The sequence below is a fragment of the Puma concolor genome, chromosome F2 (assembly GCF_028749965.1).
Source record: "Puma concolor isolate L17-30 chromosome F2, mPumCon1.1.hap2, whole genome shotgun sequence".
Lineage (NCBI taxonomy): Eukaryota > Metazoa > Chordata > Mammalia > Carnivora > Felidae > Puma > Puma concolor.
Window position 1 is genome coordinate 13,935,155 of NC_141684.1, and position 18,507 is coordinate 13,953,661.

Sequence of the window (18,507 nt, forward strand, 5' to 3'; positions counted from 1 at the left end):
TGAAGGCACTCAGGCCTTTAGAGCTGGATAAATGTATAACTTCCAGGCCGGGCTCCATTCTGTTTCAACAATAAGTTCTGAACCTTGGGAAAGGTGCTGAGAAATGTACTTTGGTTTTCGCCACAATCCATCTGGAGCATTCTGTGACGACATTGACTTTGAAGTTAGGCTGACCTGGCCAATCCTACCGCTCACCAGCTTGGGTGAGTTATTCATTTCTTTGTCCATTCATTCAGTCCACAAATACTTTGTGTTGTATACTTGCTAGGCACTGCCTGCACCAACCCCCTCCCGCCACCAAAAAATCCCCCCAAACGCCCAGAAAGACAATGGGAACAATGGGAACTCAAAAAAATTTAACCAGACTCAGAAGGTCAAGGAGGGCTTCTTAGAGGAAACACTGTCTAAGATAAGACATGGAGGATGAAGAGGATCCACCTCAGTGTTCTCATCTGTGAAATGGGCATGATGTACCTACCTTGAAAGTAGTTATAACGCTAAATGAGATGATGGTCCTTAAATGAACATCTGCAATAGACTCAGATTTGGCACCTGATAAATCTTACCAGCGTTTTTATCTGGTTATAACTGTTATATTTTTCATTATATACAGTTTGGAAATGGCATAGATATACTAAAAAAGGAAGAAAATAGTGGCACCTGGGTGGCTCAGGAGGTTAAACGTCTGACTCTTGATCTCAGGTCAGGTCTCAATCTCAGGGTCCTGAGTTCAAGCCCCATGTTGGGCTCTGCAATGGACGTGAAGCCTAGTTTAAAAAAAAAAAAAGAAGAAGAAAAAAAGAAAGAAAAGCCACTTGTATCCCACATTCTAAAATTTTTGTACGTTTTGTTGACATTTTAACATATTTCCTTTCAAACATTTTTATTCCTTGGTATACTCACATTTGGGAGTTATCCTCTTAATGTATTTTGGATCCTTATTATTTTAAAGTTAGCTGTGTATCCTAAGTATTTTCCCACATTGTCACACAGTCACTGTAAACATTATTTTCAATGGCTATGTACTACATCAAATGGATTTATTATAATTTAGTTAATAATTCACCTATTTCTATTCATTTAGGCTGTTTCCAATTTGTAGCTATTATAAATTGAATTTTAGACTATTATAAATCATGCTTAAATGAACATCTTTGTGCATAAATCTTTGTGCCTATTTTTGATTATTTCCTTAGGCTAGCTTCCCAGAAATAGAATGGCTGGGTCATAGGCTATGAATATTTTTAAGGCTCTATAGTAATATTGCCAAATTGTCTTCCAAAGGGGTTATAACAATTTACATTCTGACTGGGAGCGAATAAGCTGGCCTATCTCCACATGCGCTCGCCAGCTAAATCGAAGTTGCCATTACTGTTATTATTACCATGTGCCATTTAGGTCCTCAGGGGCATAACAGGTTTTCAAAATTCAACAAGATTTTTTTTTTGCCTCTAAATTTAAAAGCACTACTTATACTTTATAACTACTGGGAAAATAGAGAAAAATAAGCAAACAAACAAACCAAAGAAAACCAGAGTATGAATAATCCCACTAATCAGAGATAACCACTCTCAAACCAGTATTTTAAAATCGTATTTTCAATGTAGATATGCGTTTTCATAATTGTTCCTCTGCATTGTCATTAGTATTCTTTTTAACATGTCATTTCAAACAATTGCCTCTACAATCATTTTTCTGATAGATACATTTTATTTTTTCTCCCACCCGTGGAGATGTTAGGAACTAAGCATCATTATCAAATTCTGTAGACTAGGGTTTCTTGACCTTGGCACACTTTGGACCAGATAATTCTTTGCCAGTGGAGGGCTGTCCTGTGCACTACAGGATGTTTAGCGAATCCCTGGCTTCTACCTACCAGATGCCAGTGGTACCAGCCCACTCACACCTAGACTTGTAGCAACAAGATATCTCCAGGCATTGCCAAGTGTCCCCTGGATGGCAAACCTCCCCCGGGCTGATGCCACTGGGCTATACGACTATCCCCACCATCCTGTGCTGCTGGAATGGCCGTGATTGTCCTGGATTTAAACTACCCAGTGAGGGCACTTTCACAACCAGCTGACATGGCACATTCAAATTTTGGACAGCTCTGCCCCAAAGTGTTTCCTTACATGAATCTGAGTCTTCCTGAGCTTTCTAGTCATGATCTTAATTTTTCATTTTATATATACATATGTATACATATATATATATATATATACATATATATATATGCAGAAATATTTTGTCTTTTGTACAACTTTGCCAACATTAGAAGGCTACTAACATATCCAAATGAAACAACTCCTTTATTTTTCCCCATTCCCTCGGACATCCTTTCAATTCCCTCCCAACACTTTCTCCGTCTTCTGAGTGTGTTTCTCTTTTTGTTCTTTTACCCTCTTTTTGGTGTGAGCTGAGCAGAATAGAGGAAACCAGATTTTCCTGCCTCTATCTCAGTCCATAGACTATGAACCTTATGAAGTTGCCTTTATTCAACCATGCTTGATTCACCCAAATGGAAATTTCATATTCTAAAATCGAATATATTTCAATGTATTCAAACATCAAATTTACCTTTCTGGAGACTATATCACATCAATGACTCATATTTCATTTATTATTGGCCAGAGACTCTAAAATCATTCACAAATTCCCCAGCTTGGCTTGTCTGATTAAGCTGAGAGTCAGCTGCCCCATTACTAATGACCACGTGCCTTAGAGTAACTAGATAGAAAATTATAGAAATATAGACAGATATAATAGGAAGGGACCAAAGAAACTATTTGATTTCACATCCTCCTTTTATAGACCGAAACCAAGGCTCAGAGGTAAAATATTTGCCCACATTTCACAGCTACTAACTCATAGTAAGATTTCATCTGGAAGCTTGATTCCCAGACTGCTGATTGATCCTAGGACACCAAGGGAAACAATGGGATGGGTTAAGGAAAAAAAAAAAAAAAAAAAAAAATATATATATATATAAATATTCTGTTACTGTAGGTAGATGGAGATAGGGCAAGAAAATAAAGATGGACTGCCAGGTACAACCTACAAGAGTGAGGTCTGCAAAGACAGAGAATTGACAAAAAGCTCAGGAAATTTGCTAATATGTTTTGATATCAGTGGCCAAAGACAACAAAATATGTTTGACTGGGCGGATCTGAACGGGAAAAGGAATGGATCAATCGAATACTGCGACTTCTAAGCATTTGGGTCCTCCCTTTCGATAGAGCCTCTTCAAATTAATATCATTAATTGACCACAGGAATTTTGGACAGACAGCAGCAGTTGCTACTCTGGATCTGTGAGTAAATTAATCCTGGTCACATGAGTCCCCTGTATTTCGCCATCTCTCTTACGTTTTTCCTCGTCTTTCTCTAGCTGGTCAAAGCTCTATTCCATTAGAAGGAGAAAACAATTTCTAGAAGGAGCCTTCGATGAATTTAACCAAAAAGTTACCACCGGTATCACGTTTAAAAACAATAATAATAATAATTAGAAAAAACAATCCTCACTATTTTGTTTCTAACTTCGGTTTCCCAAGCACCTATCAAGTTCAATAAATGGACAATATAAATAAACAATGTGGCTATTTTGCAAGCCACTTGCACACTTATCTCCCCTCCCTGCAGCCTTTTCCCTGTCAACTCATAAACTTTGTATGTGCTCTGTGACTCAGCATACCTGCGACAATAACTATATGGCCCTTTATAGATATCAACAGGATGTTTGATTTAGGTTAGCCGTGAATAAATACTGATATCACTAACCCTAAACATCGCAAGTAAGATAAAAATAAATATTCTGACCTTGCGGTGAGTGAGTAATTGGACATGAATTACATTTGTCTTTTTGATAATGATGCAAAGCAGAATGGCGGAGCAAAGGCACATCCTGTATTTATGTGCCTTCCACCACAATAGGTAATTAAGTGGAGCTGAATAGTTTAAGGTCAAACTGAGGTTCTGCCCTTGATTCGCTGCTTTCAGGAACACGGCAGAGATGGAAAAGGTAAACAGTGATGCCCTCCAATGGCGAGGACATTTAGGAACCCGGGTTTTAGAATCAGGGAGAAAAACTGCTGTCAAAGTCCTGCTCTGTCTAGCCTAGTGGTTTCTCTGGGCACAGATGAGATGAAATATGAACATGTTGTACAGTAGGAGACACGCACGTGGTAGAAATTAATAGTATTGCTTCCCTATGGGGAAGTGAAATTTCTGGTTCCATTTCTTTAAGTAAATGGTTCCTAACCCTTTAGAAGTGGTCATGCACCTTTTTGGAAAATATGATACTGTGCACACACTTCCCAGTGGAAACACAAACACAAGCACCCGCCCCCCATATCTACCACATACGCACACGCATGCACAAGCAATCTCTCACACACACTCCATACATATCACACACCCCGTATACACCACACATGCACTCCCATCCAGGATTCCCCGAAGCCTAGAAAAACAGCTCGGTACAAGGTGCTTGGGGGCAAACAGCTTTAGATCCAATACCCTTCATCCAATGTGCCAATATTTCCCAGTCTCTTCCCATTTAAAAATCAAAGCAGAGAAAAGCCTGCAAGCTTGCCCAAAGTCAGGGCTGGTTCATGGGTGTGTGACCTGTGCAGATGCACAGGACCCTGCACTGCCCGCAGTCACTCATCCTGTGGCTTGCCAAGCAGAGACTCAGTCTCTCCCGGCTTCCAACTCCCCCACCCAGACTTCTCCAGCACACCCTCTCCTCTTAACGCTGTGTTTCCCTCCATCACACTCATCCTCATTTCACATAGAAATGTTATACGTTTACTGTTTGATTCCCTAATCAGCTCCACGAGAGGAGGGCTTTGATTTCTGCCACAAGCCACACCTAGTACCGTGCCTGGCGCACGGCCAGCCCTTCGGAAATCTGTGTTGAATGAATTAGTGAATTCAGCCCAGCCACCTTGAGAACAGAGCATACCTAACACTTAACCAGTGAACACAATTCGATGCCGTTCTATTGTCCCTTATTACAGCACCTCCCTGCACACTGAGAAAACTCAGAATTCTCTGGGGGTCAGCAGATACCCATGACGCTCTTGGAATAAGAATCTGTGCATTTGACTGGAGGAAAAACAGCAGGCACTTTTAATGAAAACAAGCTTAAATTTTGCTGTCACACAGATTACTAGGATACTAGAGAGAAAAAGAAAACCCTAACACTTCTTGAGTACCTACTCTGTGCCAGGAGATAGGTACTTAAACGCAGTTTACCTCATTTACTTTAATGATCCCTCAGCACACTTGTGTATGCTTGATTATCTCCATCTTCCAGAAGAGGAAACTGAGGCTCAGTATCCCCCGCCTCAGCTCCCTCAGCCAACAAGAGGTGAATATGTCAATTAGCCATCACAAAGTGATAACTATGGTTATTATTACTGTGACAACGTATCAAACTTTGTAACTTGGGAAGCTCACATCTTCCTGGAAACGATAGTACCGTGTATGGGGATATTCAGGTTTGGGAGCCAGTTTTCTTCCTTGCCTTTTTGTTGGGTTTTGTTTTCTTTGGTGAGAGTTAAGGAAAGGGGGTCAGGAGGCAATCTGGTGTCAGTTATTCATTTCCTCCTGTATTCATTTACTCAGGATTTACGGTGCCAGGCTCTGTGCTGGCTGCTTGTGGGGGGGATACAGAGGTGAATCAGACACTGTCCTATTCCGAAGAAGGTCACTGCTTCCTGTCGGCAACAAAACATACAGTTATTCCATAAACATCCCCTAAGCACCCACACTGTGTGCCCAGCCCAGGGCTAACTGACAAATGGAATATCACCCTTTTCCTCATGGAGCTCCCAGTCTGGAAGGAAGGCCCCCGACTTCCAATTGACGTAATGGTCAAAATGCAGAAGCTATTGTAAGTGGCTGTGAGAAGAACAAGGGTCTGTCTTGCTCCTGGATGTATTCCCAATGCTTAGTGAAGTTCCTGGCACATACTAGCTGCTCAATAAATATCTGTTAGGACACTGAAGCGCTTCAGTGCCATCATATATGGGTCTAGTGTGGTGGGAGATAGTATCTGAGAGACAGGTGATATCAGAGAGGTGATATTTGAGCTTTTCTTAATTTAAAATGTTTGCAAGGAAACGACACAGGAGAATAAAGATCGTGATGAGTCAAAGACTAGCTGTGCTAAAATGTGTGTGGGGACAGTGGGGTTTGACTGGGGTCTGAGAACAGCTGGGGGGGGGAGGGGACAAGAAGCTGTGGAAGTCTGGACAAGGGCCGGTTGTGAAGGCCTGTGTGCCTGGCTAGCATGCAAAGACGTTGTCAGACTTACAGTGCAATAGTTTTGACCAGACGAAAGTCAGTGGCAGTGAGGATAAAAGAGCGGACAGGCAGAGTTATAAGAATGTGGAATCATATTTACTATGCACAAGTCATTATGAGAAAGATACTATTATCTTACCTCCGGGAGAAAGGTAGTGTTATGCCCACTTTACAGATGAACAAATAGAGGTTGATGGAGATTAAGTGACTTTTCCATGACCATAATCAGTTTCACAGTCAAAATTTGAGCCTAATGTATCTGACCTGAGCCAAGTATTTGGGAAAAATGCAGAAGATATACGATAGAAGAGGCTGATGAGGTAGACCCAGGATCGTAAGTGTGAGACCCTATGGGCTTGATCTAGTCAATACACTGGAGAACCTCTTGGGCTGGCACATTGTCAGAAGAGTTTGAATTCACATACCTACACCACAGACACCACTATTCTCTATTGCCCACAGAGCGTCTTCACATATTCATGTGGGCTTTCTGCCCAGGGAAGACAACTAGCCAAGATGGTTGGATGGGGAGTCTTAAAAAGACAGAGCTCATTAAAACTCCTCTTGAGACAATAAGAAAATGTCAGTAAAGGGTTGGGGGTTGAACTGAGATACAGAGGCAAAGAGCAAAAAAAGAGTTAATTTGGAATTGACATTCGGAATCTTTCGTGGGGAGAGAAACAGGAAACCAGGGGATTTGTATTCAGTCCAGATGTGAGATGGGCAGGAAGAGGGAAGGACCATTCAGAAAGATAATAGGTTTCATTCTCTGCCCTCTGCCTGGAGCAGAAGAGGGGGGGTTGATTGCGAGGGTACAGGAAAGGAGAAAGAGCTAGGCCCCTGATCTCTTAGCATTCCCTTCTGGTGGAGTCATCTGTGTGAGTGAAGGGTGAAGAGGTCTAGTGACCTAAGTCCCATGTTTTCACAGTTCCTCACTTACCTAAAATGTTCTGGCTCTTATAAAAGCAGCAATGATTTACAAAGTGGTAATATTCAGTGTTGGTGTGGTTATGGAGAAATGAGCAACTTCATACACAGTTCTGGGAGGAAACTGGTAAAGCCTTTTGGGACAAAAAAAAAAGTTGGCAATATTTTCTAAGAGTATTCAAAAAAAAACAACACTTCCAGAAATCTGTCCTACGGAAATAACCTGAAATGGAGATAAGTGTACACACAGATGTTCATCACGGTATGTAAAATAGTAAGAAAACTATAAAACATCTAAATATCTGATGTCATAGCAAATTTTGGTATCTTCATAAAATGAATAATATGCAACAGGTGCGTGCAGAATATTGCGTAAGAGCATTCAATAACCCGAGACAGCATTTGTGTTATAACATCAAGGGAAAAGAGCAGGATACAGAGTTGTATACATGATGTGATACGCATAGAAAGAAATTCCAAATTCTACATGCCAGGGGTTATCAAACTATGGCCCATGGGCCAAATCTATTCCACTGCCTGTTTTTGTAAATAATTGAAACACCGCCACACTCATTCTTCATGTGTTGTCTATAGCTGCCTCTGTGCTACAATGGCAGAATTGAGCTGTTGTGTGAAGGACCATCACTCCTCAAAGCCTAAATATTTATCATCTGGTTCTTAGAGAAAAAGTTTGCTGACTCTTGCTGTACGCTAAAATGTTAATTGTGATTTTTGTAATTGCAGAACGGTGTTTTTGAGAACGCTTTGTTATATTTATCTTTTATTTTCACAATAGATGTGTATTATTTTTACAATGGGTCAAAAAAGGAGTATCTAAAAATATCTGGCTACAAAAGAGAACAGAACATCCAGTATGATTTTGCTCAGTTCTGAATTCGGCTATGCAAAGTGAGGCAGTTTTGCTTACGTTGCTCTGAGTATTAGGAAGTCCCAAAGCTAACCCCCAGGGGTGATGACCGTAGTACATCCTTCATAGGTGTGTGTGCAGAGGGAAAATCTCATGTGTTCCATAGCTACAGATATGGCTACTATGCTGATTCGATGTCCCTTGCTGACTAGTTGGGGAAGTATGTGTGATGATGGAAAGAGAATCATTTCCCCCTGGAGCTGACCTTGGACCAGAAGAGGATGCCTAAACACTTCTGGTCCCCAGTTGCCTGGTCTTCAAAACCAGCATAATAACCCATCAACCTGCTACTAGTCAGAGGGCTGACTCAGATATCTTCTTGACCTTCTGTCTGGCTCTCAACTCTGCATTTCCACGATTTATCACTAATATTTGTTCAGCTTTCAGCATCAGCGATCTTGATCACTTGACTTCCAGAATTAGTGGGATGCAGCGATGGCAGTCAATATGCAGGAGAGAAAAGCCTCTCACTTTTCCAGGAAACTGTCACACATCACCTGATGCTACCTGGCGGCCTCTGGGAAAGAGGGCCCCAGGTGGGATGCTACCTCTGCTTCTTCCCTCTCCCCAGCCCATGCCTTCTCCAGTGGCTTTGATGTTGTGTGTCAAGGGTCCTGAGATGACTGTCGTTCCAGGGATTGTTCGAAGAAATATGATGTCTGTGGGAAAGAAACGCAATTCTGTTCGCTATGCATCAGCCACCAAGAAAATGTACTAAAATAGCTAAGAAGGCAGTTCACCGGAAGAAAAATTCAAATAGATATTTTTCTTTTAGTTCATAGTTCTGGTTTCTGTTTTTAATGGGGTTTTCATGGGGGAAAATATTCAACCCGAGAGCTGGACATTTTGAGACAGCAGAGGTGAGGACACCCACGTATCTTTCATTGTTTCCACAATTTCCCAGCCAAGTTCAGGCGCCATCCCTCGCAGGCAGACTCTTTTCAAAGTGTCATGTGGGCGACGTAAGACAAAGAGCATGCGTTTTCAGTTCTAGGAAGAATACATTCTGAGGATCTACTTACAGAATGGTGACTGTAGTTAATAATGTGTATGTTGGAAAGTTGGTGAGAGTCAGTCTTAAGCATTCTCACCGCAGAAAAAAAGAAAGGTACCTCTATTAACTATGTGAAATGATGGGTGTGTTAATCACCTTCATCTTGGTAATCATTTTACAATGGCTATGTATATCAAATCATCAGGTTGTATACTTTAAAAACCAAAACCAAAACCAAACAAACAAAACCCCCCAAAGGTGTCCTGTGCCGATTATTCCTTTGTAAGAATGTAGCCAATGAGAAAGTTGACGGATAGCTAACTTACATGGAGAAAAGGAAAAAGAAAGTTATCTTGGATATCCCTTCTACTGAATCACTTAAATTATCTTCCTGCAAATAAATATGTTCCAATGGGTGACTTTCCTGTCCACGGCTCTGTATGCCTAGGATTTGTTTCCTAAAAACCGGAGGCAACGGGAATAGATAGACCGTATCTTCCATTCCATTTCACAGGGCAGGACAAGCTGGTGACATCACATTTCTGGTTAAATGCAGAAGGTTGGAAAAGGCTACCTATCTTCCCCCCAACCCCTAATTCCTGCCTAGGAACTTACACATTCTTACCCATCATTTCCATCTTGAGCACTGCAATTCTGACACTCTTGCTGAAACCACCTTGGACTGACTTTAGGCACCAGTTTCTAAGGTCATACGTGAGCCACACAACAAACTTGCCTTACGACCTTGGAAGTACTGATCTAATACGACTAATCACGACAGTCACCCAACTTACTCACATATTCAACTCTAAATAACCTGGTTCTCTCAAATATAACACACACACAAAGATTGAAATTCTCTTTGGTGTTAAGAAGATGGCCGTTCAAGTTTTAATTGAGAAAGTTTAGAGTCTTTTAGCTTCATTCCACCCATGTCCCTTCACCACCACCCAACCCCACTGCAGGAGAAAGATGTTTACCGATGACCCTGGCATCACAATATAGGAGGAACTTTTATAATTCTGAGATGTTTTGTAAATGCTCTCTTCCTCCGAGAATGCCTTCACTTCTCTCCTTTAACTACGTGCTTCCATTTAGTTTCAAGACCCAACTAGAATTATCCTGCACCAGGGAATTCTCCCTTAACTTCTATAGCCATTAAATGGATCTATGCCATTTCATTCCTTTCCCTTCTAGTACAGAAGTGACTTGCCATTCAAGAGTCAGGCTGTTTGAATTTCAATTTTGAATCTCTCCTCAGTAATTTGACCATTCTAGGCATGCTATGGACCCATTTAACCCTCAGTTCTCATCCTGAAAATGGCTCTAATGAGAGTACCTACCACACAGAGCCGTGGTGGGAAATAACTGAGATAAAGGGCCGTAAAGCCTCGGCATGGTGTTTACAGCAGAGGAAGAAAGCGGTGCAGCTAATCCTTACAATAAAGCGGTCACTGTATTGGTGAGCTTCCGAAGCGAAAGAATTCTTCCCCGTTTATCCCTGAGTCTTGAGCTCCCAACTAAGCCTGATAACTGCTTACTGGGGAAGGAAGGTGTGAGGCTTAACTGAAATGAGGTCGCTTGAGGAAATCGTAAACTGGCCCCTTAGCAAGGAGATAACTATAGTTATCTGTAGTAACGATGGCAAATAGTTCAAGCAGGATGTGGATGACTTCTTGGGATCCCAACAGTGCTGGGCCTGAGGGGTGGGGGGGAGAGGACGTGTGTGCAGTTTACTCTCCAGAATTTAGCTAAATCGTCTGGAAGAGGGCTGAGTATTTTGGGCACTTACCTGGGCAGACACTCACCCTTCCATCCTGCGGGAAAGCCCACTTGAGCACTGTGATTTCCAGTCGTTAGTTCTATGTTTCGTTGCGTATTTTATTTCAGAGAAATGTGAAGTGTCTCGTATTGTGGGGTTTTTTTTTTTTTTCTTGTATAAATAAAATCCTATTAATACCAGGGCCTGACTCTGTATATACTGAACCTGATTTGCAAAGGTCTCTATTTTCCCTACCTTGCTGGTCAGATCACAGGATCAAGGTCAGGGCCAAGCTCATAAGAGGAGCACCCCCTGTTGGTCGATTGAGGCATTTGTGTTCGCCAGAAATGTGAGGGTGCAGACTGACCAAGGACTTGGAGCCCGGGAGGGGAGGCAATAAACAAAGCGATCTGTCTCCGTAAGCATGAGCTGACTCAGTCTGGCTTGACATCTCCAGCCTCTGGCTCCCACACAGACTATCTCCTTCCTGTTTTCCACCTTCTTTTGAAATCCCTGTAGTGGGGCGCCTGGGTGGCGCAGTCGGTTGAGCGTCCGACTTCAGCCAGGTCACGATCTCGCGGTCCGTGAGTTCGAGCCCCGCGTCAGGCTCTGGGCTGACGGCTCAGAGCCTGGAGCCTGTTTCCGATTCTGTGTCTCCCTCTCTCTCTGCCCCTCCCCCGTTCATGCTCTGTCTCTCTCTGTCCCAAAAATAAATAAAAACGTTGAAAAGAAAAAAAAAATTTTTAAAACAAGAAATCCCTGTAGAGTACAAATTAGAGAAATCCCTCCCTATTGCTTCTCCTTCACCACTACCACCAAATGACTTTATAATAGCACTTAAGGATGTATTTAAAACATTGCCTCCTTTTGACATCTTCAATCATGCAACAAATACTTTGAGGGACCTAAGCACTGTACTGAATACGCGATAGACAAAGATGAACAAACCAGGAGAGTTCCCTATTTCCATAGAGCTTACAGACTGGAAGCTATAAGCTATGCTTGTGTGATACACAGCAACCACTTCCAAGATAATCATTACACCCAGTCGACAGATGGGGAAACTGAGATAATTTAGTGAAAAGAAGAGGAGCTAGAATGAAGGGTTATGGGTTTTTCCTGTACTACGCATTGAGCCCCATTAGAAGACAGGACACGACAAAAAAAAAAAAAAAAAAAAAAAAAAAAAACCAAAAGGGAGAAGATATTAAGTATAAATCCATTAGTTTTCTCTTAAAATTATTTGTGAAAGATAGGGAAGGGGGTAGTGGATGGAAAGGAAGGTGAGTTGAAGCGCTCAATGCCAGGTCTCCCCAATCCATCCCCTTGTTGAAATGCCTCATCATTTTTTGGACACCTTTCAAACCCTAGGAAACACTCTAAAATTCCAAGCTAGGAGGAGTTTCCTTTGCAAGTCTGGCCATTGTAACTTTACCAGAAGCTGGTCAATACTTCCTCTTACCAGTTACAAAGCACAGTTTTTTCTGAATGAATTTTGTATTCAGTAAACAGTTAACCCTTCACCTTTCTGACTCACACTATTTATGTTATTGCTTAGCTTTGAGAATAGGATGAAGTCAGGGTGCCTGGGCGGCTCAGTCGGTTGAACGTCCAACTTCAGCTCAGGCCATGACCTCATGGTTCGTGGGGTCAAGTCCCTCATTGGGCTCGGGCTCTGTGCTGACAGCTCAGAGCCTGAGGCCTGCTCCGGATTTTGTGTCTCCCTCTCTTTCTGACGCTTCCTGTTCATGCTCTGTTTCTCTCCCCCCACCCCCTGCCCTGCTCTGTCTCTCAAAAATAAGTAAACATTAAAAAAAAAGAATAGGATAAAGCCTAGGGCAGCTTTTTTGTGCATCCCCCCCCAACGCTCCTACACACATACACAAACACATATCACACATATTTGCATCCTTACATGCAACCACTAAGAAACATGCATATGTGAACACACATGTACACAAAATCAAGTACATACCTATGCAGATTCACTACATATGTAAAAACCCTTACACACATGTGTGTACATACACATGTGTGTGTACGCACACACACAGACACACACAGGCATGGTGTTGGCTTTGTACTCTCTGTGAGAGGAAGTAGAAAGACCCAAAACGCTCAGACTCCCAGCTGAACATGTAAGAAACCTGTCAGTCCAATGCCTTTGGGGCTGTTTTCTCCTCTAAAAGAAGAAGGATATCACTGCTACTGTTGCCTGTTGAGCTCTCCGTTCCCATCCTTCCCTATTGCTAGGGTGTGGGGAGTTCATCCTTGCATCCAATGACTAATATTGTTTTCTTGTTTTTTCTTCTACAAAAGTAAAATCATAAGGATTACTGGATAAAGTAGAATGAACTTGAATCCCACGTATAACACACCTTGTTTATAGCAGACACAGAGAATCATGGAAGAATAGAGACTCTTTGTATTTCATTAGAACAAAACAAGATATCCAAGAACACTCAGTCCAGCCCCTTCATGTTTCAAGCAAAGGTTAGGGAAGGTTCAGAGACCCGGAGGGCTACGTGATCAGCCTGGAGTCCACACTGCTCACTGTGAGTAGACTGGACAGAAGCCATAATCTTTTTGGTATCCAGTGAACATGATGAGTAAAGGCCACTATTACTGGGAAGCTATTCTCCTCTTCTGCTGCAAATCCTCCTTAGTATTCAAACCAGAAACCAGTAAAGTACACAACATAAAGTAAAGTGGGATTTGGGGCAATTATCCAGTGAGCCTTTGTTACAGATAACCAAAGCAGGCAATTCAAGTCCCAATTCAATTTTGCTGTCTTCATTTTGATGGTTAAAATAGCCTACTTAAACCCAAATTTGTCTGTGTGGAATCCTTTACTTCTCTGAGGTTGGACTCACTTTCCAAGCAGGGAAGGTGGGAGAGAGAGAGATTGAAAGAGAGAGAGAGAGAGAGAGAGAAGGGGGAAGTCAGTTCTAGGCAATGTGACATAAAATAATTTACAAAATTTTTTAGAAGTTTATTTATTTTGAGAGAGAGAGAGAGAGAGAGAGAGAGAGAGAGCAGGGTAGAGGCAGAGAGAAAGAGAAAGAGAGAAGAGAGAGAATCCCAAGCAGGCTCTGTGCTAACAGCACAGAGCCTGAAGTAGGGCTTGAACCCATGAAACTGTGAGATCGTGACCTGAGTCAAAATCAAGAGGCAGACATTTAACTGACTGAGCCACCCAGGAGCCCCAATAATTTACAAATTTTTTTTTAAATTTAAATTGGAGTGAAGTGCACAAAGGGCTCAAATATTTTTTTTTATTTTTTTTTAACGTTTATTTATTTTTGAGACAGAGAGAGACAGAGCATGAACGGGGGAGGGGCAAAGAGAGAGGGAGACACAGACTTGGAAGCAGGCTCCAGGCTCTGAGCCATCAGCCCAGAGCCCGACGCGGGGCTCGAACTCACGCACCGCGAGATCGTGACCTGAGCCGAAGTCGGTCGCTTAACCGACTGAGCCACCCAGGTCAAAGGGCTCAAATCTTAAGTGTCCAGCTCACTAATTGCTGAGATATATGCATCCCTGGATACGCCTATGTAATCACCACTCAAATCAAGACAAAATATTTCCATCACTTTAAAAGATTCCCTTGTGTCCTTTCTGAACCATATCTCCTGATATAACCACTATTATGACTTCTATCACTATAGATTTGGCCTCCCTGTCCTTGAACTTTATATAAATGTAATCATATTGTGTGTTTTCTTTTGTGTCTGACTTCTTTCACTGCACATAACAGTTGTGAATTTAATCCATGTTGTTGCATATATCAGCAGTTGGTTTTTAATTCTCAGTAGTGTTCCATTGTATGATTAAACTGTAATATATTGATTCATTTTCAAGTTAATGGGCATTTGAATTTTTTCCAGTTTTCAGTTATTATGAATCAAGGTGGTTATGAATGTTTTTGTACATGCCTTTTAGTGTATTTCATTTCTCTTGTGTATATATCTAGGAGAAGGGTTTCTGGGTTATGGTGTAGGCAAATGTTTTGCTCTAATAGATTGTTCCAACAGTTTTTCAAAAGCAGTTGAACTTATTCACACTCTAATAGTAATATATAGAGTTCAATTACTCCCCAAACTTAGCAATACTTAGTATTGTTTGTCTTTTTAAAATTTAGGCAATTCTGATAAATATGTGGTGGTAACTCATTGTAGTTTCAATTTGCACTTTCCTAATGAATGATCTGCATTTTTTTTTGTTCAAGTATTTTTTTGTCATGTTCAAGTGAGTATTTGTCCTTTTGTTATTAATTTGTAAGAGTTCCTAATGGATTCTAGGTATGAGTCCTCTGCCAGATACAAACATATATAATATTATAAAAACCTATCCCAGACTGTGGCTTGCCTTTTCACTCTTTTGTCCTCTGTTTTAAAAATATCTACTACCCCAAGGTACGAAAATACTTTTTTCTTTTTCTAGATATTTCACCTTCACATTTGGTGTGCATTATATCTATAATTAATTTGGGGGTATTGTATGAGGTACAGGCAAGGTTTATTATTTTTTTTTAACACCCAGATCTATTCAGAACATCATATTCTCTTCTCCGAATTGCCTTGAGACTTTTATCATACATCAGTGACTATGCTTGTGTAGACTCTTTTCTGTTTGATTAGTCTGTCTACTCATATCAGTATACATGGTGTTAATAACTGTAGCTTTGAGGAAGGTCTGAAAATCTGACAGTGTAAGTCTTCCAATTTCCTTCCTCTGCAAAATTTCTTTGGCGATTCTAGGTTCTTTGCAATTCTATGGAAACTTTAGAATTGCTTTATGTCCAACAACAAAAAATTAAAAAAAGTTTCAGAGATTTTAATTGGGATAGGATTGAATCTGTAGATAAGTTTGGACAAGATTTATATCTTAGACATACTGAGTCTTCTAAACCATAAACACAGTAAATCTCCTCACATATTCAAGTCTTTTTAAATTTCTCTCAGCAATGGTTTCCAATTTTCAGTGTAGAGGTCTTGGAAACTTTGATTTCAGTTAGTCCTAATAATTTGATATTTTCTGCTGTTGTAAATGTTACTGTTTATAACGTTGTCTCCAATTTTCTCAGTGCAAAGAACTACAATTAATTTTTGAATATAAACTCTGTGGCCAATGACTTTGCCAAATTCCATTATTAGCTCTGATAGTTTGTACATTCTTTTTGGATTTCCTTTCTACACAATGATACCATGTCGGAATAAGACAGTTTTTCTTCTTCTTTTTTAATCTCTATGCCTTTTATTTCTTTTTCTTACCTTATTGCTCTACCCAAGACTTGTATAATATTAGCCATAAGTATTAATAGGGAGAGACATATGATATCTGTAGTTTGAAGGTGAGGAAAATATAGTGTGAAATATAGAGGTTGAAGAGACAAAACCCAATTTCTCTGACCCTATAATTGGCTCAAGAGAAAGAATACTGCCTCTGGAGCAGTTTTTGGTGGGACAGATCTTGTGTTTGTATTAACAAACCTCTATCACTCAGGACTGAGTTAATTATTCTAGTAGGGTTGTGTCCAGTGCCCTATGTGACTCCTTGATCTAACCTTGTGAAGGAGCGATAGATGGAGGTTAGACTATCTCAAAATTGATTTTTCTATACTCTTCTACTACCCATGCAATTTTCATTAATTCCTTCCATGCCTTATTCACTCATTAAACAGGTATTTATTTATTTATTGATTGATTGATTGATTGATTTAAAATATTTATTTCTTTTGAGAGAGAGAGAGAGTGTATGTGCATGCACATGAGCAGGGAAAGGGCAGAGATAGAAGGAGAGAGAGAATCCCAAGCAGGCTCCATGCTGTTAGTACAGAGATCAATGTAGGGCTCAATCTCACAAACTGTGAGATCATGACCTGAGCTGAAATCAAGAGTTGGCCACTTAACCAACTGAGTCACCCAGGCACCCCTAAACAGGTGTTTATTAAGTGGATCTTATGTGCCAGGCACTTTGGAAGACACTGGGAAATCTATTTGAAAAATTTTTTAGCCTATAATTTTGTGGCTTTCAGCTGTCAATAATAAAAAAGCTACATTCTTAGGTTTAAAAATATGTCTAACTTTCCAATACAGTTGGGTATCTGGAGGCATTTGATTTTAAGCTTAGTGCAAAGGAAAAAAAAAACATTATTGAGGACCAAAGGTTTTCTACTCATCCTCAGACTATTGGTTTTTGATTATCTTAAGATCACTATGGCTGCCGCAGTTCTAAACAGGACAACTTCCCCTCCAAAATGTCAACAAAGAAAAAAGTGGAAGGGCAGGTTTTCTCTAGTATTGATCTCTTTTGCTAAGATATAAAATCTCTCTTAGAGGCTCCCCTGAAGACCTTTTCTACGTATCAGTGGCAGGAACTCTATCACAGGTCAACCTTAGCTATAAGAGAGGTTAGAAAATGAGTAGCTGGAAAAGAAGAGGGGTTTACCATGGAAAACACAGATCAGCCATAGTGATTCCACTAGAGCTGTGCATACTGTCATCTCAGAACAAACAGGGATGCTATTAGCAATGAAAAAGGGGAATTGTCCAATAGATAGGCAATAAGCAATGTCTGCTACAGGAGGAGATAATGTTTACCATATTACATCATCAATTAATTTAGATTCGGTCAGCCACTTTCATTAGTTTCTCTAGCACATTGTTCTTTTCTTTCATTGTATTTACCTCTATTTGATATACTGATTTGAACACTTATCTGATCTCTCCACCTACTGGCTATAAGCTCCATAAATGCAGAAAGCATGATTGTTTTGTTCACCACTATAAGCCCAGGTCCTAGATCAATGCCTGGGAAGTAAGTGCTTAGCACACATTTGTTAAATTAATAAATGAGTTATTGACAAATGTATACTTAATAAGTAGTAAATGAGTGACTAATAGATAAACATGTAATTAAAAATTGTAGCCCTTTACTATGACATTGCTGCTTGATTAGTTATAGTCGTATCAAGTTGCCTTCAACTTCCCCAACTAAACCATCATTCACGATTCAAACATGGGGGATATTCAAAGGTATGAAGAGTACTATAAGATTTAAACAAGAGCTTGAGTCAATTGCTAGACAAAATTAGATTAGAAAAACACAATTATGTCAAAACGACTCATTTGGATATTTAAGGTTATCCCAAATTTTCCCATAGTTCCTATCTCTACTCTGCTATCTTTTCTATTTTTTTTTTGTAGCTTTTTTAATGTTTATTTAGTTTTGAGAGAGAGAGACAGAGTGTGAGCCATGGAGGGGCAGAGAGAGAGGGAGACACAGAATCTGAAGCGGGCTCCAGGCTCTGAGCTGTCAGCACAGAGCCCGATGCAGGGCTTGAACTCATAATCTGTGAGATCATGACCTGGGCCAAAGACGGACGCTTAACCGACTGAGCCACCTAGGCGCCCCTGCTATCTTCTCTAAATCTTACACAATCCATACAGGAACAATTAATTTTTTATGCTTCTCCAAATGTTCATTCATTCATTCATACATTTATTCATTCATAAGACAAATACTTAATGTAGCTGGTCTAGGCTAGGCATTGTGCCATTTCATGACTCACTGTCTTAGGATACTC

At 40.6% G+C, this 18,507-nt stretch overlaps 1 long non-coding RNA gene across 1 annotated transcript in view; it reads right to left on the reverse strand.

The window, feature by feature from the left end:
* Positions 1–636: 636 nt before the first annotated feature.
* LOC147571839 (uncharacterized) overlaps positions 637–18,507 on the reverse strand; it is a 254,992-nt gene continuing 237,121 nt past the window's right edge. Inside the window, exon 4 of the long non-coding RNA XR_015246495.1 lies at positions 637–767. This is a non-coding gene — a long non-coding RNA (uncharacterized LOC147571839). The remainder of the gene's footprint in view (positions 768–18,507) is intronic.